Below are 24,298 nucleotides of genomic sequence, written 5' to 3' on the forward strand. Positions count from 1 at the left end.
TCACATGCTGCATCCTCCTAATACACAGACATCAGCTACACAAGTACCTGACATGTTCTGCTATAACATGGCTGCACCCTGGAGCTGTTGTATCTTTCACATACACACACACACACACAGGGTGCAGGAGGCGTGGACACCAGCAAGCACATGTAGCAGCCATCACAGCATTACACAGGCTGTCAGTCAAGCACTGGGGGTGTGGCTGTGCTGCCCACTCATGAATAAGCTGGACAGCTTGAATATGCTAATGACTCATTGGACATTTCACAGGTCATTTGCATACAGCTTTAGGACCTCATCGCTTAGGTTTACAGGCATGTAGAGGGACAATGAAGGGACAGAGGCAATGCTTTCTAATGGCAGTTTATGAAAATCTATTTAGATTAGAGGGGTTATTTTGCATGACGGGTTCTCTTTAAAGGGGTATTCTTGTCTGGGCATTCACATTCAGTTTCACTAATCTGCCATATATAAACATTTCTTCAATTAGATGTTATGAAAAAGTTTATCCGTGTGAAGATAATTTCTCATAAATTCAGTGATATGGTCCCTTAGAAAAGAGATGGCTTCCTCGGATACGGCCACCTCTGCTGGAGTGATTGCACAAAGGGTGTTTGTACATGAAATGTGTGGGAGTTACTGCATGTCCAACAGCCGTCCTGTGGTAATGATTGCCGAATCCAGGTGGTCAGGCAGGGTTCTATAGCGCATGCCTGGCCATTACTGCCCAAATGCGAGGTGGTCGTACCCGAGGAGGCCATGTCGTTTCTAAGGGACAGCATGGCTACATTTATGAGAAATTATCTTCATACAGGAACACTTTTTTTTTAATAACATCCAATTGAAGAAATGTTTACATATGGCAAATGAATTAAATGGAAATGCCCAGATGGGAATACCCCTTTACGTAATTAATGACAGTGTAAGTACATGTGTTGTAAAGGTTATCATGGTAATGTTAATATATTATACGAAATACTATAATTTAGGGCTCATTTAGACAGGTGTTTGATGTTTGTGTGCTATCCTTTTTGCAGATGACAAACGGCCCCACTGTTTCCTATGGGTCTGTTCAAATGTCCATTTTTTTCACCGTCATGTGCAGACGGTGAGAAAAAAATGCAGCATGCGTTATTTTGTCTTGCATTCGCACAACGTACATCCATAGAAATCATCCGTATGCAGACTTTTTTTCTCAAATGTTGCTAGGCAACCAACTGTGCAGGGCAAGAAGTAGATTAGAAACCCATCAGCTTTTTTGCATATGCAAAAATAACGGATACAATATGGTCTGAACACATTTTTTTTTCAGAAGGCAGTGGACACGCCTGGTATTGAACTTGTTTTCACTTTGAAAGTATCGTACAAGTACCGAGATCTCGATGCATCATGCAACCCTATGGGGAACCAAACCTCTTCTGGGGTTGCCAGATGTTCCTGGCATTCAGGTTCCTTCCGGGTGTGACTGTAAACTGGGAAGGCATCGAGGCAGAAGGAGGTGTAATAAAACTTTGATTTATTTAATCTTTTTAAAATTAGTAAAAAAAAAGTACCATAATGAGAAAAAAACTGACGCGTTTGGAACTTCTAGGAGATCTTATTAATAGCGAAGAAGTTCGAAACGCTTCAGTTTTTTCTCATTATTATACCTTTTTTTAACTAATTTTAAAAAGATGAAATAAATTGAAGTTTTATTACGCCTCATTCTGCCTCAATGCTTGGTTAATGGATTCACCGTTCCCTTTTGTTTCGTATTCCACCGACTCGGCTCAGATTGTCCGTGCACCAGCCTCCAACACATGGCTACTACAAGAGGGTGAGCTGAAAAAAACTCTTTCCTCCAACTGTAAACTTTCTAAGCATGCGTGAGCATGCCAGACAGTTTACACTGCTCTATAATGCATTAGTATTGTAGAGCAGTGTATTTTATTGGAACCAGCAATCAGAGCATCGCTGGTTCATATAGATTAAAGAAAAATGTTTAAAAAAATAAGTTTAAAACTATAAAATGAAAAAATGAAATATAAACCCCCAAAATGTAGTTTTCCCACACAAACATTTGGTGTCCATGCCGTGGCGAAAACAACAAAAGTAACCAAAAATGTATGATTTTCATTATCACTTGTATTGTTGGAAAATATTATAATTTGTAGATCTCGCCTACATTTTGTTTTAAATACTATAACACACCTGAAGGGTTAAACTTCTTAGAAGAGCTTTTTCATATGTTGAAGGGTGTAGTTTCCATAATGGGGTAATTCACGGGTGTTGCCATTACTTAGGCCTCTCAAAGTCAATTTAAAGTTGAGCAGGTCCCTCTTACAGGGTTTGTCGATTTTCCCTAAAATTTGAAAAATGGCACCCAATCCTAAGGCTCATAATGTCCTAGTAAAATATGTCCAATCTTAAAAACCAATGTACCGTATATACCAGAGTATAAGCCAAGGCCCCTAATTTTACCACCAAAAACTGGGAAAACCTAGTATAAGCTCGAGTATAAGCAGAGGGTAGGAAATGCATTGGACACAGCCTTCCAGTATATAGCCAACCAGCCCCCAGTTGGCCCAGCCCATAAAAAAAAAAACCTGCATACTAACCTTCCGGCGCTCCCGATGCTCCCTGCGGCTCCTCTTCTTTCTTCTCTACTGTAACAGCAGTCAGAGACGCAGCCATGTGCTCTGCTGGCCAACGCACTCTATGACATAATCAGTTGCGACACCACACACAGGCTAATACAGCAGAGAGGAGAAAGAACAGGAGCCGCGGGGAGCATCAGGAAGACACTGAACATCAGGAGGGCGGGAAGGTGAGTATGCAAGTTTATTATTTTGAAGACTCGTTTATAAGTGGGGGTTTTCAGCACATTTTTTTGTGCTGAAAAGCTCTGCTAATACACAAGTATCAAGGGTAATTTATTAATTACCTAGGGTTCTATGACTATCTGCTTAAAATTGAGAATTTAGAACTTAGAACAATAAAAAAAAAACTCCCTTGGATAAGTTAAAGCGTTCCGTAGCTACAACCACAGTGACACAGGGCAGATTTGAAAAATCTCCTGAAGGGGTTAATTTGATTTGAGAGATATAGATATATATGTAACATATGCAGTATGGATTAGCCACAAAACATTGCCTCAGCAGAGGTAACAGCCATTTCAATGAAACTCAAACCACTGACAACATGTAATGGATGATGTTAAAGTTCAAAATACACATACAGTTGGTACCGAAAGTATTCAGACCCATTTAAATGTTTTGGCTCTTTGTTGCATTGCTGCCAATTGCTGAGGCAAGAAAAGTGTTTTTTTTCCCTTAATATACACTCTGCACCCCAGCTTGAAAGCAAAAAACTTAAGTTTTTCTTGTTTAATATATTGACAAAATTATTTAAGTATTCAGAGACTTTGATGGACTTCATTAGGAAATGCACACACCTATCTATATAAGACCTCATAGCACATAAGAATCATGAGGTCTAAGGAACTGACCAAGGAGCTAAGAGGCACAGTGGCCTACATAATCCTTATATGGAAGATGTTTGGGACAACCACAACTCTTTCCCCGGGTCGTCCAACCAAACTAGGCAATTGTGGGAAACCAGCCTTGGTGAGAGCAGTAAAGAACCACCGTCTAAAGATCACCGTCTGTGAGCTTTAGAGATGTAGAATGAGAGATAGGAGAAAGTTCTATAAAGTCAACTTTCACTGCAGCCTACCACCAATTGGGGCTTCATGGGAGAGACAGCCAATAGAAGCCTCTCCTCAGGGCAAGACATATGAAAGCCTGCATAAAGTTTGCACAAAAAACACATGAAGGACTCCCAGACTATGAGAAATTAGATTCTCTGGTCAGATGAGACAAAAATGCAACTTTTTGGTGTATAGTCTAAGCGATATGTGTGGAGAAAAACAGGCACTGCTCATCACTTGCCAATTACAATCCCAACAGTGAGACATGGTATTGGCAGCATCTTGCTATGGAGTGTTTTTTAGCTCCATGGACAAGATAACTGGTTGCAATTGAAGAAAAGATTAAAGGGAACCCGTCACCAGGAGACCCATTTTTAGCACTCCCCCAGTCCCCACAGAGCATAGTACATACACTGCCAAAGTGTTTTTGTATTAAAAATAGGTTTTACAGAAAAAAAGATATGTTATAGTGTACCTTTCATTAGCATCTGCTGTGTGACTAGGCAGTTGCCTTTTGGGAGGAGCTGTAAAGGAGCAGACCCCCCCCCCTCGGAAACATGTGACCTTTTCAAATATATGAATAACTCCCCACACTTCGGATTGGCTGTAGAGGAGCAGGGGGCATCGCTGAGCCAAGTGATGGGCGTTTTCATATATTTGAAAAGGTCACATGGAGTAGCTGTTCCCCAAGGGTGGGGGTGGGGGGGGGACTGCTCATTTCCAGCCCCTCCCATTTGGCAACTGCCTAGTACCTTTCATTAGCATGTGTGGAGTGGCAATATAACATATCTTTTTTTCTGTAAAACCAATTTTTAATACAAAAACACTTTGGCAGCTTATGTACTATGCTCTCTGGGGACTGGGGGAGTGCTAAAAATCGGTCTCCTGGTGACAGATTCCCTTTAATGTGCCAAGTACAGAAATATAGGGGATGAAAACCTCTTCCAGAGTGCCCCGTACCTTACACAGCTAAAATAATAAAGAAGGGTTCAGAACAACTCTGTGACCAATCTTGGCAGGCCCTGATAGATCCCAGACCTAGTTCCAATTGAGCATCTCTGGAGAGACTTGAAAATTGCTGTCCACCAACATTTATCATCCAAACGGAGAGATTGCATTATTCCCAAGAATACTCGTGGTGTTTCTACTCCATACTGAATACTTATAACCATATGAAAGCTCAGTTTTTCCTCTTTAAAAATACAATAATGTAGACATTTTTGCCAATTTATTTAAACTATCAACTAAATAGAGGAATCGGGGGAATATAACATATTGCTATTAAAGGAAACCTACCACTTTCCAACAGCAAATACCCAGCTCAGGGTGAGCTGTTGCCGGAGCATATCTTGGTTATGTTCTTAAGCCGTTGTAAAGAGTTTAAAGAGGACCTGTCACCCTGGAAAACCCACCCACCAAATGTGCGCCCCATAATCCTCCCCCAGCCCCTTTCTCCCTAGCCTTTTTTTTTTTTAAATTTATGTCCAGTAAATTTATTTAAACCGATCCAACCTCTTACTAAATAAGAGGTCGGATCGAGTATCTGGTGTGCTGGCAGTCGGCCTTATTCATAAGGGGGCGTGCCGACACCACCCCAGCACACCCCAGCCAGCGGTCACATTGGTGGAGAAGCCGTCAACATCGCATCGCTGCGGGCTCTGCACGGTGCGTACGCACCTCACTAACAGCGGCTGCAGCCTGGTCTTACATGACCGGCCGTGCCACACTGTCAGCGGCTGTGGCCGCGTCGGCTTATTTACAGCAGCAGCGAAGCAATCGATGCTACCGGCTTCTCCTACAATGCGTCCGCTGGCGGGGGCGTGTTTAAATGAATTTACTGGACATAAATTAAAAAATAAAAATGGCTAGGGAGAAAGGGGCTGGGGGGAGGATTATGGGGGGCACATTTGGTGGGGGTGGGGTGGCACGTCCTCTTTAAACACTTTAGTAATCCTTATATAGGGAGCAGCTCTGTTTTTACAGTTTTCATTCTGTGCTCCCAATGACACCTCTCTTTATTCTTTGGGTTGATACGATTACAGGGATACCAAATTTATAGAAGTTTTATTAGGTTTTAAAAAAATTCTAATCTTTTGTACACAAAAATATGACATTTTGCCAAAATAGGAGGCCAACTTTGGAGGCCACCTAACTTTGGTGCAGGGACTTATGTAAGGAGTCTTTTTGCACACGTTAAGAGGTTAAAGAGGACCTTTCACTACCTCACTTATATGGAGATTATAACACCATTCTTTGGGGGCTGCTAAATAGATTCACAGGCACGTTGAATTTCCCTTCTAGCCCCTACGGTTGCGGAGTTATTAGTCCAGAGATCTGACCATTATAATCTGTGTTTGAAGGAGATGGGGGCATGTGTTATGCCAACCTCTCATACTGTCAGTAGTGAGCTGTAATTTCTCTATGAGCATCTAAAGGCTATGTTCACACACATTCTAATATTCTGCTGACATAGCGTAAACACTTAGGTAAAACGTGAGTGTAAGAGACATCAATCCATACACCACATAAGCCTAAACGCTATGCAAATAAGACAAAGGCAAATGTCATGTAAACGCAAGCGCCGTTGACATAAGCAAAAACACAAGTCAAACTCAACATAAACGCAAATGCTATGTAAGCATAAACGCAACCGCTGCCAATTGCCACTAATTAATTACTTAGGTAGGAGAGTCATCACCCCTTACCCCTTCGCAGGGGTTATTCTTAAGGGACAATTCATAAGAATTAGGAGAAATTGTAGCACTCAGGAATTCAAAGTAGAGCAAGGTCCAAACAAAGGGGCTATCCACACATGGTCCTTAGGATGTGTTTCAAAATGCAGCTAAGTTTGAGCAGCCTAACTTCCTCACAAGTACCGCTAAGATTGGACCTGATGCTGGTCAGCTACTTGTCACATACGACAATGGAGCAGACACTGAAAGGGAGATCATACAACGCTGATGGACAAGGAAATTAACAAGATGGTGGATTCTAGACCACTTATTACATTTAGACGCGGTTACTCCCTTTAGGGACAGATTTGTACTAGTCACTTTGTACCTCCAAACCCTAGAGGCACCTGGTTGGATCTTAAACCACTAGGGCAGTGGTGGCAATCCTATGGCATGTGTGCCAGTGGTGGCACTAAGAGCGCTCTTTGTGGGCACCCAAGCCATCCACACAGCACAGAGATTGCCAAACAGGACTCAAAGAATCATCCTGCAGCCGAGGGCAACTCAGGAAATGTTACGCTCTCACATTCTTGATGGCTTGCGACTACAGGAAGAGGTAGAACATGTGGAAAAGGGCGGGTTATCTTTAGAGCTCCCCTGCTGGCCCCATGTTTCTTCTTGTACAGGGTGACCATGGCGAGATACTACAACGGTAGTCCAAATTTGTCCCCCATTTAGCAAGGAGCTCCTTGTGCCGATTTTCTGGGTGACAGGTCCTCTTTAAGGGTTTAATATAAAAATTACGCCAATTGTTCTAGGGAGTTCACCTTTTTAAGGACATCCACCACCAGGAAGAAAGATTGTAAACCAAGCACAGTTACACAATGGTGTGTTCCCCCTCTTTCAGGATCTGGACTGCTTACATTTGTTTTTAAAGAAAAAAAGGCTTTAGAAATTATGCAAATTAGCCCGATGGGCTCAAAGCTGTATTAACACCATGACTGTGTGCTTTATTTTAAATACTTGATCCTGGTGATAGATGTCTTTTAACCCCTTACCGACGTGCGCCATAATAATGCATGGAGCGGCCTCACGTGCTGAGCCCTTTCCATAGTCTGTAGGTCTTTGCTGTATATTGCCTGTAACACCCGTGAACGGTGATAGCAAATTTGTTATCCCCGTGATCGTACTGCCCCCAAGAATAAAGTAGACATGTCCTTTGGGTTGCAGAGTGAAAGCCTTAAAATGCAAACCCACAAGAAAATGACGCAAATGCGTTTTTTCACCATTTTCACTGCATTTGGAACTTCCCGCTTCCCAGTACAGGGCATGTAATATTACATACTGTCACTATGCAATATGTTACACCTAAAACAATCTGTCACACAGCCCTTTACTTGTAAAAATAAAAAAGTTAGATTTTTGAAGGAGGAGAATGAAAAATAAAAAAAACAAAAAAGGGACAGAGGTTAAAGGACATCATCTACCAGGATGAAGGATTGTAGGCCAAGCACACTGACATAATAGTGTGTGCCCTCTCAGGCATGATCTGCTCTTCTCTAAGCTTCCTATGCCCTTGTTGTTAAGACACATAGGCTTTTAAAATTATGCAAATTAGTCTGAGGGGCTCCGAGCTTCATTAACATTTATGGAGGCTGGAGCTCCTCAGGCTCATTTGTATCATTTTGAAAGATTTTTGGTAAAAGCCAGTGCAAAAGAAACTAAACAAAGAGGAGGGAGGGCACACTGACATGTAGGTGTACTTGGTTTACTATCTTTCACCCTGGCGGTAGATGTCCTTTAATTTATTCACTTCCCCAGTTCTGATACAAGACCCACCTGTCATCTGATCTATGCACTGTGGACAGGCGGAACTTGTATCTGAGAGGGGTGAATAAAATTAAAAGATGAAGGGCTCAGGCTTTAGCCACAGGCTAACCAGCATAATTTGTGTAACTATACTTCAGCAAATGTGGTGTATAGAGTTATAATAAAAAATCATGTGGAACCGTCTTAAGACACATCTACCATCACTTAAACTGGAGGCAGAAGTCCTTTAACCTAGCCACACTGATACGATCTAACAATGGTACTGTAACAAGCAGTTATAGCTGTATGCATGAAGCAACATTTCCGATTGCAACATAGCATAAAAAAAATACCATGCCATTCTTAATTTTTTTTATCACGGCGTGCTCCATCGACAAAATCCATGTGCACATATGATGATCTATGGCCAGCGGCCGGCCCACAATAACACTGTGCTTAATAGAGACACAGGCCGCACTACAAACTAGCGGCCTGCAAAGGCCGCCTACGAAACCCCCCAGATCTCCCTCAGATAGAGCAGAAAAATATTCCATAAGGCAATGGTTTTTACCCTTTGAAGCTTCCGCTTCAGGCAGACAAATGAACGGCGCGATCCTTATCCTGTTCCGAACGCTCCTACCGCGACCAGAGCAGCCGCTTCTATCGTCACACTAAGAGAGAGTCGGGGGGGGGGAAACGAGAGAAAAGCAACATGGCGGAGAAAGACTGCGCATGCTCAATGTGTTGCGTTAGCCACGCCACCAGCAAAACTATTGGCCAGGTTTACAAGAGCCCGCTCAGGAATTGCGGTTTCCAATGTTCGTCACTGGGTGCTCTCCATTGGACACTTCCGGGTACACAGGTTGGAGCGGGCAGCGTAATCGCGCATGCGGGCAGTGTAATCGTAATTTTTATTTCACATGTTGCTTCTGTCAATTTAAATAATGTTATCACAATTTAACAGCCAAGATAATTGGCCCGCTAATTGATGTCAATAAAGAAGTGAAAATCCCTAATTTGGTAGCGTAAGTAATGAATGGCTGAAGCTTTCAGATGTATGCATGGTAACTCGTTACGTCACCCCTCCCCCTCCTGTATTTCCATTTCTTTAGATCGTTATGATACTGGCTAAAAACTATACTACTTAAAGGAAAAAGCATAATTCATATACAAATGGGTCCTTACAATATAAGCTAATATGTAATTAGCTGTTATTTAAAATTTTGCTCCCGTTAGCAGAAAAATGCTGGTGACATAGACTGTAATGAAGAATTAAAATGCTACTGCCCCTTTAATCAGTCCGCTAATTTCCTCCGCGCGAAGCAGACACAGGACAGAAGATGGCCGCCGGTCACATGTCCACATCACATGTCCTGTACCTGCCTGGGCAGATCATGTGATCACCACTTTGTTTGGCTGTAGTCGGTTGGTTGCAGTGCATCCAGTATGGCCGGTGTTTTGGGGATGTACAGTGATGGCAGTTACACATCATTACTATGATAACAGAGCAAGAAGACCTGTTAGTTCATCACTGGGAGCAGAGCATAAGAGATAGGAGGAGTTACTGAGAACTAAAGGATCTTGGGACTCGCAGTTTCCAGTGGCGGCCATCTTAATGATAACCTTAGAGAGGGCATGAAATTTTGTGAATCATAAAATCAAACTATTTAAGCTCCATTTTGTGACTAATGACAGTGAGTTTTGTTACATTCATTTATTTATAGCATTATGGGTTTTAGTATCAGACGTTCATATTCCCGGAATACCCCTTTAAGGATTTTCTGACATCATCACAGGTCAAGTAACAGGAAGCAGAGGCAGGTTGCAGAGGAGAAGCTCTAACACAACGGTCCTGTTTAACCCTTCAAGACGCAACCTTTTTATAGCTTAAAGATGTATTCTCGTCTGGGCATTCACATTTAATTTCAGTAATCTGCCATATACACTCACCGGCCACTTTATTAGGTACACCTGTCCAACTGCTCGTTAACACTTAATTTCTAAACAGCCAATCACATGGTGGCAACTCAGTGCATGTAGACATGGTCAAGACAATCTCCTGTAGTTCAAACCGAGCATCAGTATGGGGAAGAAAGGTGATTTGAGTGCCTTTGAACGTGGCATGGTTGTTGGTGCCAGAAGGGCTGGTCTGAGTATTTCAGAAACTGCTGATCTACTGGGATTTTCACGCACAACCATCTCTAGGGTTTACAGAGAATGGTCCGAAAAAGAAAAAACATCCAGTGAGCGGCAGTTCTGTGGGCGGAAATGCCTTGTTGATGCCAGAGGTCAGAGGAGAATGGGCAGACTGGTTCGAGCTGATAGGCAACAGTGACTCAAATCGCCACCCGTTACAACCAAGGTAGGCAGAAGAGCATCTCTGAACGCACAGTACGTCGAACTTTGAGGCAGATGGGCTACAGCAGCAGAAGACCACACTAGGTGCCACTCCTTTCAGCTAAGAACAGGAAACTGAGGCTACAATTTGCACAAACTCATCGAAATTGGACAGTAGAAGATTTTCTTGGCACTCTTTGGGCCCCTTGGTACCAATTGAGCATCGTTGCAACGCCACAGCCTACCTGAGTATTGTTGCTGACCATGTCCATCCCTTTATGACCACAATGTACCCAACATCTGATGGCTACTTTCAGCAGGATAATGCGCCATGTCATAAAGCTGGAATCATCTCAGACTGGTTTCTTGAACATGACAATGAGTTCACTGTACTCAAATGGCCTCCACAGTCACCAGATCTCAATCCAATAGAGCATCTTTGGGATGTGGTGGAACGGGAGATTCGCATCATGGATGTGCAGCCGACAAATCTGCGGCAACTGTGTGATGCCATCATGTCAATATGGACCAAAATCTCTGAGGAATGCTTCCAGCACCTTGTTGAATCTATGCCACGAAGAATTGAGGCAGTTCTGAAGGCAAAAGAGGGTCCAACCCGTTACTAGCATGGTGTACCTAATAAAGTGGCCGGTGAGTGTATATATACATTTCTTAAATTAGATGTTATTAAACAAAATTTACCTGTGTGAAATGCATTTGGTCCCTTAGAAATAAGACAGTGTGCTTGGATACAGCCACCTCTGCTGGAGTGATTGCACAAAGAAACAAATGGTTTTTAGTATATGGAGTTACTACTTGTCCCACCACCGCCTCGTTTCTAAGAGACAACATGTCTACATTTATCAGAAATTATCTTCACACAGGAGCATTTTTTTAAATAACATCCAATTGAACAAATGTTTAAATATGGCAAATAAATTAAATTAACCCTTTACTGACATGTGACGTAATAGTACGTCACATGCCGGCTGCCGGTGAATGGAGAGGGCCCACCGCCTGAGTCCTCTCCATAGCTGGTAAGTCTTTTCTGCATATTGCAGCAAAGGCTTACCAATAACACCCGCAGTAGGTGCTAGCACCGATTGCTACTGTTAACACGCTAATTGCTTCCGGCGGTTTAAAAAAATGGCGGCGCATGGGTGCCATCTTGCCGAGGTTCATCTCTCCCTGTGACGTCATCGGGATAGTTGATCCGTTGCCATGACAGCCTGCCTCGTTTTAGCTCTAGTAATGAATGAGGAGGAAAATCCCCATATACTGACATATTGTAGTAAGGCAGTATATGATAGGATCAGACAACCTAGGGCTAAAGTACCTAAAGGAGTCTAAAAAATAGTAAAAATAAAAACTAGTTTTAAAGAAAAAAAATTATACTAAAAGAACCTAAAAATTCAAATCACCCCCCTTCCCTAAAACTGATATAAATAAATAGTAAATATCATAAACACATTAGATATCGCCACATCCGAAAATGTCAGATCTATCAAAATATAATAATGGTTTTTCACTGTGTTCAACCCCGTAACAGAAAATATCGCCCAATATCGTGATTGTTAGGATCAGTGGATCCTCTGGACCACCGCGAGAGATGTAACTAGCCAACACCCGGAACCGGAGCCTAGCGGCACCTGGTTTTCACCAGAGCCCGCCGCAAAGCGGGTTGGACTTGCTGCGGCAGGATACCACTAGGTCGTTCCCAGGTGTGACTAGCCCACGGTGGCAGCCGAGGTCGAGGTACCTTAGCGGATGACAACTCGTAGTCGGGTCCAGGCACAGGGTCAGGGCAGGCGGCAGAGATGCAACGTCAGGTCCAAGTCCGGGGTCAGCAACGGGAGGTCCAGGCAGGTGGGAACGGGAACACAGGCACACGGAACACAGCAACACGGAGGAACTCAGGTAACACAGGACTCAGGAGCGGGAACACACAGGAATACACAGGAACGCAGGGATAGACAGGTACGCAGGAATACACAGGAACGCAGGAATACTCGCTTGGAAGCTTTCTCTAAGGCTATGAGGCACAAAGATCCGGCAAGGAACACAGGAAGAGGCAGATTCTTAAAGGTGAGGTGTTCAGCCAGTGCACCAATTAGCGGTGCGCTGGCCCTTTAAATTTTCGGCTGGAGCCGCGCGCGCGCCCTAGGAGGCGGGGGCGCGCGCGCATGGCAGTCCGAGGGAGAGCAGGAGCCCGGAGAGGTAAGAGACACCGGGCAGCAGCGGGGGCACGTGAAGGAGCACGGATGCGCCCGCGATCCGTGACAGGGATCGCGGGAGCACCCGTGACAGTACCCCCCCCCTTCGGCCTCCCTCTCTTCTTGGGCCTGAGGAAACGTTGGAGCAGGCTCTTGTCCAGGATGTTATCCTCTGGCTCCCAGGATCTCTCCTCAGGACCAAATCCTTTCCAGTCTACCAGAAACAACCGACTACCTCTCACAGTCTTAGTATCCAGGATCTCTTTCACCTCGAAGACATCGGTGGAATCAGCTTGTGGTACCGGAGGAGGAGTAATTTGTCGGTTGAAGCGGTTGAAGATGACTGACTTAAGGAGAGAAACATGGAAAGAATTAGGAATGCGCATGCTGGGAGGCAGACGCAACTTGTAAGCCACCGGGTTGATGCGGCCGAGAATTTCGAATGGGCCCAAGAACCGAGGTCCCAATTTATAGCTCGGGATCTTCAGCCGAACATACTTGGCGGACAGCCAAACCTTGTCACCAGGAGCTAAAACAGGGAATGGTCGGCGTCTTTTGTCTGCTTGACGCTTGGTCTGGGCTGTAGCTCGGAGCAATGAGGTGTGGACTTGCTCCCAGATGGCTTTCAGATCACGTACCAGGTCCTCCACAGCAGGAACATCTGCAGACGTAGGTAACGGAAGAGGAGGCCGAGGATGCAGTCCATAGTTAATAAAAAAGGGAGCAGAACCGGCAGAAGTGGAGTCCAGGGAATTGTAAGAGAACTGCCCATGGTAGAAGAGATGCCCAGTCGTCCTGACGGGCAGAGACAAAATGGCGGAGATAGCAACCTAAAGTCTGATTCACCCTCTCCACTTGGCCGTTAGTCTGTGGGTGATAGGCAGAAGAGAAGTCCAAGTTCACCTGCAACTGGTTGCACAAAGATCTCCAGAATTTGGACACAAACTGAACTCCTCGATCCGAGACGATGTGCTGAGGGAGACCATGAAGCCGGAAAATATGCTGGAAGAAGAGGCTGGCGAGACGTGGAGCAGAAGGCAAACCTGGTAGAGGGACGAAGTGAGACATCTTCGAAAAGCGGTCAGTCACCACCCAGATAACGGTGTTGCCAGAAGATGGCGGTAAATCCGTAACAAAGTCCATAGCCACATGAGACCATGGGCTGGTAGGCACGGGTAACGGCAACAGAAGACCAGCAGGCTTAAGTCGTGAAGGCTTGTTGCGGGCACAAGAGGCACAGGAAACCACAAAATCCCGGACGTCCTTGACCAAATCAGGCCACCAGTAGAATCGGGAAATTAAGGCCACAGAGCGCTGCACCCCAGGGTGCCCAGCCACACGAGAAGAATGTCCCCAGGTCAGAATCCTCTTTCGGAGACCAGGTCGCACATAAGTCTTGCCGGGAGGCAGCTGCCGGAGGTCCACCGGCGCGGCAAGCACAAGTCTCTCTGGAGGAACAACATGCCTCGGAGCAGAGTCCTCCCCCATAACATCAGAAGCACGGGACAAGGCGTCAGCCTTGATGTTTTTCTCTGCAGGGCGAAAATGGATTCGGAAGTCAAAGCGAGAAAAGAAGAGGGACCACCGGGCTTGACGTGGATTCAAACGCTGAGCCGTCTGAAGGTACTGAAGGTTTTTGTGGTCCGTGAAAATGCTGACTGGAAATCGGGCTCCCTTCAGCAGATGACGCCACTCTTCCAAAGCCAGCTTGATGGCTAGAAGCTCCCGATCTCCAATGGAATAATTTCTCTCCGCGGAGGAGAAGGTTTTGGAGAAGAAACCACAAGTGAGTGTTCGTCCCCTGGGACCCTTCTGGGTAAGGACTGCCCCAGCGCCCACGGAGGAGGCATCCACCTCCACCAGGAACGGCTTTTCAGTATCCGGTCGGGTAAGGACTGAAGCGGAGGAAAAAACAGTTTTTAATTTCGTGAAGGCTTCTTCTGCTGCTGGTGGCCAGACACGGGGATTAGCACCCTTTTTCGTAAGCGCCACCATCGGCGCGACCAAAGATGAGAAGTGTGAGATGAATTGCCTATAATAATTAGCAAAGCCCAGAAATCTTTGTATAGCTCGCAGTCCCACTGGGCGTGGCCACTGAAGGACCGCAGATAACTTGGCAGGATCCATCTGCAAACCCCTTTTAGAAATTATGTAGCCGAGGAATGGAAGGCTCCTCTGATGAAAGTGGCACTTCTCCAGCTTGGCATAGAGGTGGTTTGTCCTGAGGCGGCTGAGAACCTCTCGTACATGAGACTGGTGGGACTCCAGATTGGCAGAATACACAAGGATGTCGTCCAGGTACACCACGACACAACTGTACAATAAGTCCCGAAAAATATCATTTACAAACTCCTGGAAAACGGCTGGCGCATTACAAAGTCCGAAGGGCATAACTAGATATTCAAAATGCCCATCACGGGTGTTAAAGGCGGTCTTCCACTCGTCACCCTTCCTGATGCGGATGAGGTTGTAGGCCCCTCGAAGATCCAATTTGGAAAAAATTCTTGCACCCCGCAGACGATCAAATAGCTCCGTGATAAGCGGCAGAGGATAGCGGTTCTTAACGGTGACCTTGTTAAGACCGCGATAGTCTATACAGGGGCGGAGAGAGCCATCCTTTTTAGTGACAAAAAAGAAACCAGCGCCAGCTGGCGAGGAGGATTTGCGGATGAAACCTCTTTGCAGATTTTCCTTAACATATTCCGACATAGCGGCAGTCTCAGGAACAGAGAGCGGATACACCCGACCCCGTGGTGGAGAAGATCCAGGCAACAGATCAATGGGGCAATCATAGGGACGATGTGGAGAAAGGATCTCGGCTTGTTTTTTAGAAAACACGTCTGCAAAGTCCCGGTACGGAGCTGGAAGTCCCTCCAGAGGCTTGGGAGACAAGGTAGCAGTCCTGACAGGAAGCGGATGTGGAACCGTCATGCAGCGTGAGGGGCAATCCGGACCCCAACGGAGAATCTCCCCAGAAGACCAGTCCAGAACAGGGGCATGATGCTGCAACCAGGGGAGACCCAGCAGGAGAGTGGAAGTGCACTGTGGCAGCACAAAAAAGGAGAGTCTCTCTTTATGCAATGCACCAACTTGAAGGAGCAGGGGTTCAGTACGAAACCAGATAGGCACGGAGAGAATCTGGCCACTGACTGAGGCAATGGACAAGGGCTTCTCAAGACGAACCACCGGGAAGTGATGCAGGGCGACCAGTGCAGCATCTACAAAGTTCGCTGTGGAGCCCGAATCCAGGAAAGCGGAGACCTGGACCGGAGTACCAGTGCCAATGCTGAGGAGTACAGGGAGAATCAAGCGTGGAGAAGCTTTATTCACACCTAGGGACGCTTCTCCGGAGAAGCCTAGGTGCTGGCGTTTCCCGGGCGCTGGGGACGTACAGGGCAAGTCCCGACGAAGTGCTGTGGGCTGGCACAATACATACACAAGTTCTCCTGACGTCGTCTGGAACGCTCTTGTAGAGTGAGCCGGGTTCGGTCAACCTGCATGGGTTCCTCAACAGAAGATTCAGGCGGGACCTGGAGCGGCCTTTGGAAGACTGGCGCCAGGCGAGGAATGCGTCTAACACGGCCTTGGGGATACTCGGAGCGTAGTTCCTCAGCTCGCTCCTTAAACCGAACATCAATTCGAGTGGCCAAGGTGATGAGGTCACTCAGAGTAGATGGAAGATCCCGAGCTGCCAGTGCGTCCTTGACCTGCGCAGAGAGCCCTTTCTTAAATGTAGCGATGAGGGCTGCATCGTTCCAAGCAAGTTCAGAAGCCAGGGTGCGGAATTGAACTGCGTACTCTCCCACCGATAAGTTGTGCTGACGCAAGTTCAACAATGCAGACTCCGCAGAAGAGGCTCGTGCTGGTTCCTCGAAGACTGACCGGAACTCTGACAGAAACGCAGTGAGGCTAGACACAACCGGGTCATCTCTGTCCCAAAGCGGAGTAGCCCAGGCCAGGGCTTTCCCGGAAAGCAGGCTGAGGACAAATGCCACCTTGGACCGCTCTGTGGCAAATTGCGACGGCATGAGTTCTATGTGCAAGGAGCACTGGGTTATGAAGCCCCTGCACATCTTTGGATCTCCATCATACTTGCCGGGCAAAGAGAGGCGTAGCCTGGGTTCAGCAGCAGGAAGATAAGCCGGGGTAGCAGGGGTCGCAGCGGCAGCTTCTGGAGACTGTTGCTGATGTTGGGTAGCAAGTAGTTGTTGTAGCATGGCGGTGACTTGCTCTAGCTGATTCCGCTGTGCTGCAATCTGCCGGGACTGGTGGATCACAATGGTGGCGAGATCAGGCTGACTGGGAGAAGGAGCCTCGGCGGGATCCATGGCCGGATCTTACTGTTAGGATCAGTGGATCCTCTGGACCACCGCGGGAGATGTAACTTGCCAACACCCGGAACCGGAGCCTAGCGGCACCTGGTTTTCACCAGAGCCCGCCGCAAAGCGGGTTGGACTTGCTGCGGCAGGATACCACTAGGTCGTTCCCAGGTGTGACTAGCCCACGGTGGCAGCCGAGGTCGAGGTACCTTAGCGGATGACAACTCGTAGTCGGGTCCAGGCACAGGGTCAGGGCAGGCGGCAGAGATGCAACGTCAGGTCCAAGTCCGGGGTCAGCAACGGGAGGTCCAGGCAGGTGGGAACGGGAACACAGGCACACGGAACACAGCAACACGGAGGAACTCCGGTAACACAGGACTCAGGAGCGGGAACACACAGGAATACACAGGAACGCAGGGATACACAGGTACGCAGGAATACACAGGTACGCAGGAATACACAGGAACGCAGGAATACTCGCTTGGAAGCTTTCTCTAAGGCTATGAGGCACAAAGATCCGGCAAGGAACACAGGAAGAGGCAGATTCTTAAAGGTGAGGTGTTCAGCCAGTGCACCAATTAGCGGTGCGCTGGCCCTTTAAATTTTCGGCCGGAGCCGCGCGCGCACCCTAGGAGGCGGGGACGCGCGCGCACGGCAGTCCGAGGGAGAGCAGGAGCCGGGAGAGGTAAGAGACACCGGGCAGCAGCGGGGGCACGTGAAGGAGCACGGATGCGCCCGCGATCCGTGACAGGGATCGCGGGAGCACCCGTGACAGTGATCAAAAGGTTGCACAGTTCTAAAAATGGTAGCATTGAAATGTCATCAAAAGTCACAAAAATTGACACCACCTACAGCTCCGTACACCAAAGTATAAAAAAGTTATTAGCGCCAGAAGATGGAAAAATCTAATTTTATTTTTGTACAGGGGGTATTAATTTATGTAAATGTATGAACACATTATAAAACCTATAAATTTGGTATCCCCGTAATTGTACCGACCAAAAGAATAAAGTATACATGTCATTTGGGGTGTTCAGTGAAATCAGTAAAATCCAAGCCCACAAGAAACCGGCGCAAATGCATTTGGAATTTTTTTCTGCTTCCCAGTACATGCCATGGAATATTAAACACCACCATTTTGAAGTGCAATTTGTTACGCAGAAAACAAGCCCTCACATAGCTCTGTACATGGAAAAATAAAAAAGTAATAGATTTTTGAAGGTGGGGACTGAAAAATGAAACCGAAAAAGGGCTGCGGCAGAAAGGGGTTAAGCATATGGGGTTCCTAGATGGAAATACCCCTTTAACGTTCAGTCCCATTTTTTGTATTGTATTGTTTTATATGGTTATAACTTTTGAACACTGATACTTATCAAGGCAATTATGAGATTGTTTTTTCATCACATTTTGTACTTCACTATAGTGGTAAAATGTGGCTCATAAGTTTTGCATTTATTTATCAAAAAAAAAAAAAAGATAAAAGGTGATTAATTGTTTCAAAAATGTGCCATTTTCAAAATTCGAAATCAGGCAGATAGTTTTACTACCTAAATAAGTTGCTGAAAAACATTTTCCATATGTCTGCTTTACAGTTTCATAATTTTTAATTTTTTTTAACTGTAAATTTTTATTGAAGAGTTTTTCAAACCTAATTTAATACAACGGGTAGTGGATGCAATATTTGTTGATTCATATTTTGAACCGCAGAATGCTGTACAACATCTAGCTCGACATTCAAGTTAAGGTATCCTCAAACTCAAAAGACATCATAATATTGCAGCTTATTAGAAATTTATATATTTTAGGTAAGCTAAATGCAACCATTTATAAACAATCTCCAACAATTCTCCAGATAGACTATCACTACAATACCCACTATACAAAATAAGAAACCATATACTGTATATACTCAAATATAATCCGGGCCCCTAATTTTGCCACAAAAACCTGGGAAAACCAATTGACTCGAGTATAAGCCGAAGGTGGGAAATGCATTGGTCACAGCCTCCCCAGTATATAGCCTGCCGGACCCTACCCCATAGTATATAGCCAGCACCTGCCCCCAATATTTAGCCTGCCACCCCATATCCCGCCGTATATAGCCATCCCCCTGCCCCAGTATATAGCCAGCAGCGGGGGAAGCCAGAAAGGTGAGTTTTGATATATTTTATTTTACTCGGGTATAAGCCGAGTTTGGGTCTTCAGCACATTTTTTTGTGCTGAAAAACTAGGTAAGTATGGTAAGTAACCATGACACATAGGACAGGACAAAACACACACATCAGGAAAGACCTGCGGAGGGAAAACCAAAACTGCAGTGTGTATGGTGTTACTGGGGTATATTGATCAAGCCCGGGGAGGCCCCATCACACCTATATACCATGAAGTGCACAAAAGAAGTCCCACAGCTCTCATATCTTCTGGAAGGCATCAACTGTATTATTAAGGGAGGCAGTTAGTTTTTCCAGTGAGTATGTTTCTTTCAAACTAGCAAATGATTCTGATTCAGTAGGAGGCTCACTCTGCTTCCTTGCCCTTGCTATTATACATTTAGAAGTTGTACAAAGACTTAAGAAAAGACAGAGGTTTTCTCAGATTATATGGGGGGACGTTGAGAAGGTATTGCATAGGGTCTAATATAATAGTACTACCAAATAACTTTCCAGTTAGGGTTTCCCTCTGCCAAAAAGGAACTATAAGGGGGCAAGTCCAGAAGATATGATATAACGTGCCTACCGCAGCTTGGCACCGCCAGCAGGTAGCTGGGACCATAGGATTCAACCTTTGTAACAATGCTGGGGTATGGTACCAGTGCAGTAGCACCTTGTGTTGAGACTCTTTATAGGTGTTGCAAATGGACGACTTGGCTGTTCTTTTCCATATGATTTGCCAAGTTTCAAGGGAAATCGTTTTATTGACATCCCCTTCCATTTTGCCATATATATTTGTGTGCTGGCAAAGGAGGGTCTACCGGAGCGTATAATATTTGGTATATCTTGGAAATTGTTCCCTTGACTGAAGTACCCAGTTTATACAATTGGTCAAATTCTGTAGGTTAAGAAACCTTAGCAGTTCCAAGCAGACTCGTAATATAGTGCTTCACCTGGAGGTACAGGCAGTCCCCAGGTTACGTACAAGATAGGGTCCGGAGGTTTGTTCTTAAGTTGAATTTGTATGTAAGTCAAAACTGTATATTTTATAATTGTAGATCCAGACAAAAAAATGTTGGCCCCAGTGACAATTGGAGTTTAAACATTTTTTGCGGTAATGGGACCAAGGATTATCAATACATCTTCATTACAGACACCTTACAGCTGATCTGGGACTATAGTAAAGCATCCAGAGAGCTCCCAAACGGCTCCCTGTAGAGCTTTAAGCTCCGTCTATGGTACCTTCAAAGATAGCGTCTGGAAATGATATAATAGCTTTGGAAGCCAGGACATTATAGTTGCTGCCACCCGACCAAGCAGAGAAATATGATGACCCCGCCACCTAGTCACCATAGCCTTCAATTCTTTAAACAAGATGGGGTAATTAGCTCCATAAAGGAAGGAGTAGGAAGCTGTCAATTGCACCCCAAGGTATTTAATAGAGGTCGTCCTCCACTGGTAGCTAAAATTCTGTTGCAGTAATATCAACTCACTAGTTGGGATAAGTAAGCAGAATATCATCCACAAATAATGATAATTTGAATTCTTTGTTCCTTACCAGTACTTCATTAATATCTGGATGTAGCCTGATTTTGGCAGCTAAGGGCTCAGTACACAAGACAAATATGAGAGGGGAAAGGGGACAGCCCTGCCAGGTACCATTTAGAATATGAAGAGAATCGGACATGGACTGAGAAAAACGTACCGTTACTGTGGGGGAGTTGAAAAGCCCTCGTATGGCCGTCCCGTTATGCCGTATGTTCCCAAGGCAGCAAACATGAAGCACCAGTCAAGTCAGTCAAAAGCCTTTTCCACATCTAGGCTAAGTAGCAGCGCCGACTTGGAACGCCAGTATCCAGGGCCGGGTTATAGGCGGGGCCCCCACCAGATTGCACCTCCCGTGCCCCCCCTCATGAGCCGCCCGCCGCCTCCAGGCACAGGTGAGCGCCTCCCCGGCCATCTCCATGCACGACCGAGCCGCCTCCCAGCACATCCAGCACCTGCATAAACTGCCCGCCAACTCATCCTGCTGCATGGCGAGCCGCCTGCACTTCGGCACCACTCCGCCCCCCTTCCAGCACAGGTGACCGCTTCCAGGCCCGCCTAAACAAGCAACCCCGCTTCCCCCGCTCCGCTCGCCCCCCACTCCGCTCACTCCCGGCTCAACACCGCCTCCCCGACCCCGCTCCCCACTCCGCTCACTCCCGGCTCAACACCGCCTCCGACCCCCCCGCTCCGCTTGCTCCCCGCTCGCTCCCGGCTCAACACTGCCTCCGGCACCCTGCTCGAATTCCCACCCGCGCCACGCTCCCCGCACAAACAAGCACCCGCCACCCCCCCCCTTCCTTCCAGGCTGAACAAGAAACTGACCGACTACCCCCCCACCCCCCTGGCGAACAAGCACCCACAAGTATATGTATATACTGTGTATATATGTATATACAGTGTATATATGTATATACTGTATATATACAGGCAATCCCCTACTTAAGGACACCCGACTTACAGACAACCCATAGTTACAGACAGACCCCTCTGACCTCTGGTGAAGCTTTCTGAATGCTTTACTAAAGTCCTAGACTGCAATGATCAGCTGTAAGTGTCTGTAATGAAGCTTTATTGATAATCCTTGGTCCCATTACAGCAAAAAAATGTTTAAACTCTAATTGTCACTGGGGCCAAATTTTTTTTTGTCTGGGTCTACAATAATAAAATATACAATTTCGACTTACATACAAATTAAGAACAAACCTCCGGACCCTATCTTGTACGTAACCCGGGGACTGCCTGTATTCATCTACTGTGTATATATGTGTATATACATATATATATTCATCTACTGTGTGTATATGTGTATATACAGTGTATATGTGTATATATGTATAAACTGTATATATATATATTCATCTACTGTGTATATGTGTATACATGTGTATATATGTATATACAGTGTATATGTGTATATATGTATATACAGTGTATATGTGTATATATGTATATATGGTGTATATATGTGTATATATGTATATACAGTGTATATGTGCAGAGGTCGCACTAACATTTTTCCAGAAGGATAATAATACTCCTCTCACCATTTTTGAGGAGTATTTTTAGCCGAGGAAGAGTAGGGAATACAAATATATAACTCCAAATTAATAGCCAGCCCCAAACCCCCTACCTCCCCATGCTGAGCAGGCCGAGGCTGCGCCTCTAAATTTATTTAATTTATTTTTGGGGGGTTGAGGGCATAACACTTTTTTTTTTTACACTTTTTATTTTCTACTAGATAGTCCTTCCCAAAAACATATGCCTTCTGACCAATGCACTTGCGTTCAATAACTAGCAAGATGTATTTGGCCACGATAAAGTTGCTACTTACTGAGCACAAGTGTTTTGGTTCAGGGAGGATTTTTTACAATAGAATGAGTTTCAATACAATGTGAACACAGCCTTAGGGTCTTTGGGGTATTTATTTATTTGATCCCTTATTTGAAATGCCTGGATCATTGTACAAGCACTGTCACCTCCTGTGTCCCCTCCTCCTTCTCATAGATTGTAAGCTCTTGTGACCATTGAATAAGCATGGTCACCTCCTGTGCCCCCCCTCCTCATAGATTGTAAGCTTTTGTGACCATTGCACAAGCACTGTCACCTCCTGTGTCCCCTCCTCGATCTCATAGATTGTAAGCTCTTGTGACCATTGGACAAGCACTTTCACCTCCCCCCCCCCCTCTCCCCATAGATTGTAAGCTCTTGTGACCATTGCAAGATCATTGTCACCTCCTGTGTCCCATGCAGTCCACCCATGCATAGAACCTCAATCATAACTATTTTGTACCTTATTTAATACATCTTATGTCAGGCTCCGGTAACCACTATTAACCCCTTAACGCTCTGCGCCGTAGCTCTACGGCGCAGAGGTATAAGGGATGTATGAAGAGGGCTCACGGGCTGAGTCCTCTTCATACAAAGGTGGGGGTTTTTGCATTTTGCACAAAACCCCCACCGCTAATAACCGCGGTCGGTGCTTGCACCGATCGCGGCTATTAACCCCCTAAACGCCGCCGGCAAAGTCGCCGGCGGCGTTTAAAAGACGGCGGCGCGTGGGCGCCGCCATCTTTTTTTCGATCGCCACGCCCCCGAACGTCATCGGGGGGCGGCGATCAGTTGCCATGGTAGCCTCGTGTCTTCTTTTGACACGAGGCTATCTGGCAGCTGCATATTCGTTACAATGAGCCAGTGGCTCATTGTAATGAATGTGCTGCAAAAATGCCATATATTGCAATACAGAAGTATTGCAGTATATGGTAGCAGCGATCTGACTATCTAGGGTTAATGTACCCCAGATGGTCTAAAAGATAGTGAAAAAAAAAAGAAAAAAAAAAGTTTAAAAAATAAAAAAAATTAATAAAATATTAAAAGTTCAAATCACCCCCCTTTCCCTAGAACGGATATAAAACATAACAAACAGTAAAAATCACAGACATATTAGGTATCGCCGCGTCCCAAAATGCCCGATCTATCAAAATATAAAAACGGTTACGGCCGGCGGTGACCTCCGAGGCGGGAAATGGCGCCCAAATGTCCGAAATGCGACTTTTACACCTTTTTACATAACATAAAAAATGAAATAAAAAATGATCAAAATGTCGCACAGACCTCAAAACGGTAGCAATGAAAACGTCGCCTCATTTCGCAAAAAATGACCCCTCACACATCTCCGTGCGCCAAAGTATGAAAAAGTTATTAGCGTCAGAAGATGGCAAAAAAATTTTTTTCTTTTTTGTACACGTTCGTTTAATTTTTGAAAATGTATTAAAACACAATAAAACCTGTATAAATTTGGTATCACCGTGATCGCACCGAACCAAAGAATAAAGTAGGCGTGTTATTTGGAGCGAAGAGTGAAAGTCGTAAAAACTGAGCCCACAAGAACGTGACGCACGTGCGGTTTTTTTTCAATTTTTCCACATTTGGAATTTTTTTTCAGCTTTGCAGTACATGGCATGTTAAAATAAATAACATTACGGGAAAGTAAAATTTGTTACGCACAAAATAAGCCCTCACACAGGTCTGTACACGGAAAAATGAAAAAGTTATGGATTTT

At 45.4% G+C, this 24,298-nt stretch overlaps 1 protein-coding gene across 2 annotated transcripts in view; it reads right to left on the bottom strand.

Annotated features, from left to right (window-relative positions):
* The window catches only part of ELAVL1 (ELAV like RNA binding protein 1), a 55,477-nt gene extending 46,441 nt beyond the window's left edge, over nt 1-9,036 (bottom strand). The window contains exon 1 of one of the 2 annotated variants that reach the window (XM_072113840.1): nt 8,744-9,036. The gene's annotated coding sequence lies outside the window, so the exon portion shown is untranslated. Of the gene's footprint in view, nt 1-1,738; nt 1,813-8,743 lie in introns of those variants that run through there. The other variant, XM_072113841.1, reaches the window with a different exon arrangement.
* Nucleotides 9,037-24,298: the final 15,262 nt, after the last annotated feature.

The sequence above is a fragment of the Engystomops pustulosus genome, chromosome 1 (assembly GCF_040894005.1).
Source record: "Engystomops pustulosus chromosome 1, aEngPut4.maternal, whole genome shotgun sequence".
Taxonomy (NCBI): Eukaryota; Metazoa; Chordata; class Amphibia; order Anura; family Leptodactylidae; genus Engystomops; species Engystomops pustulosus.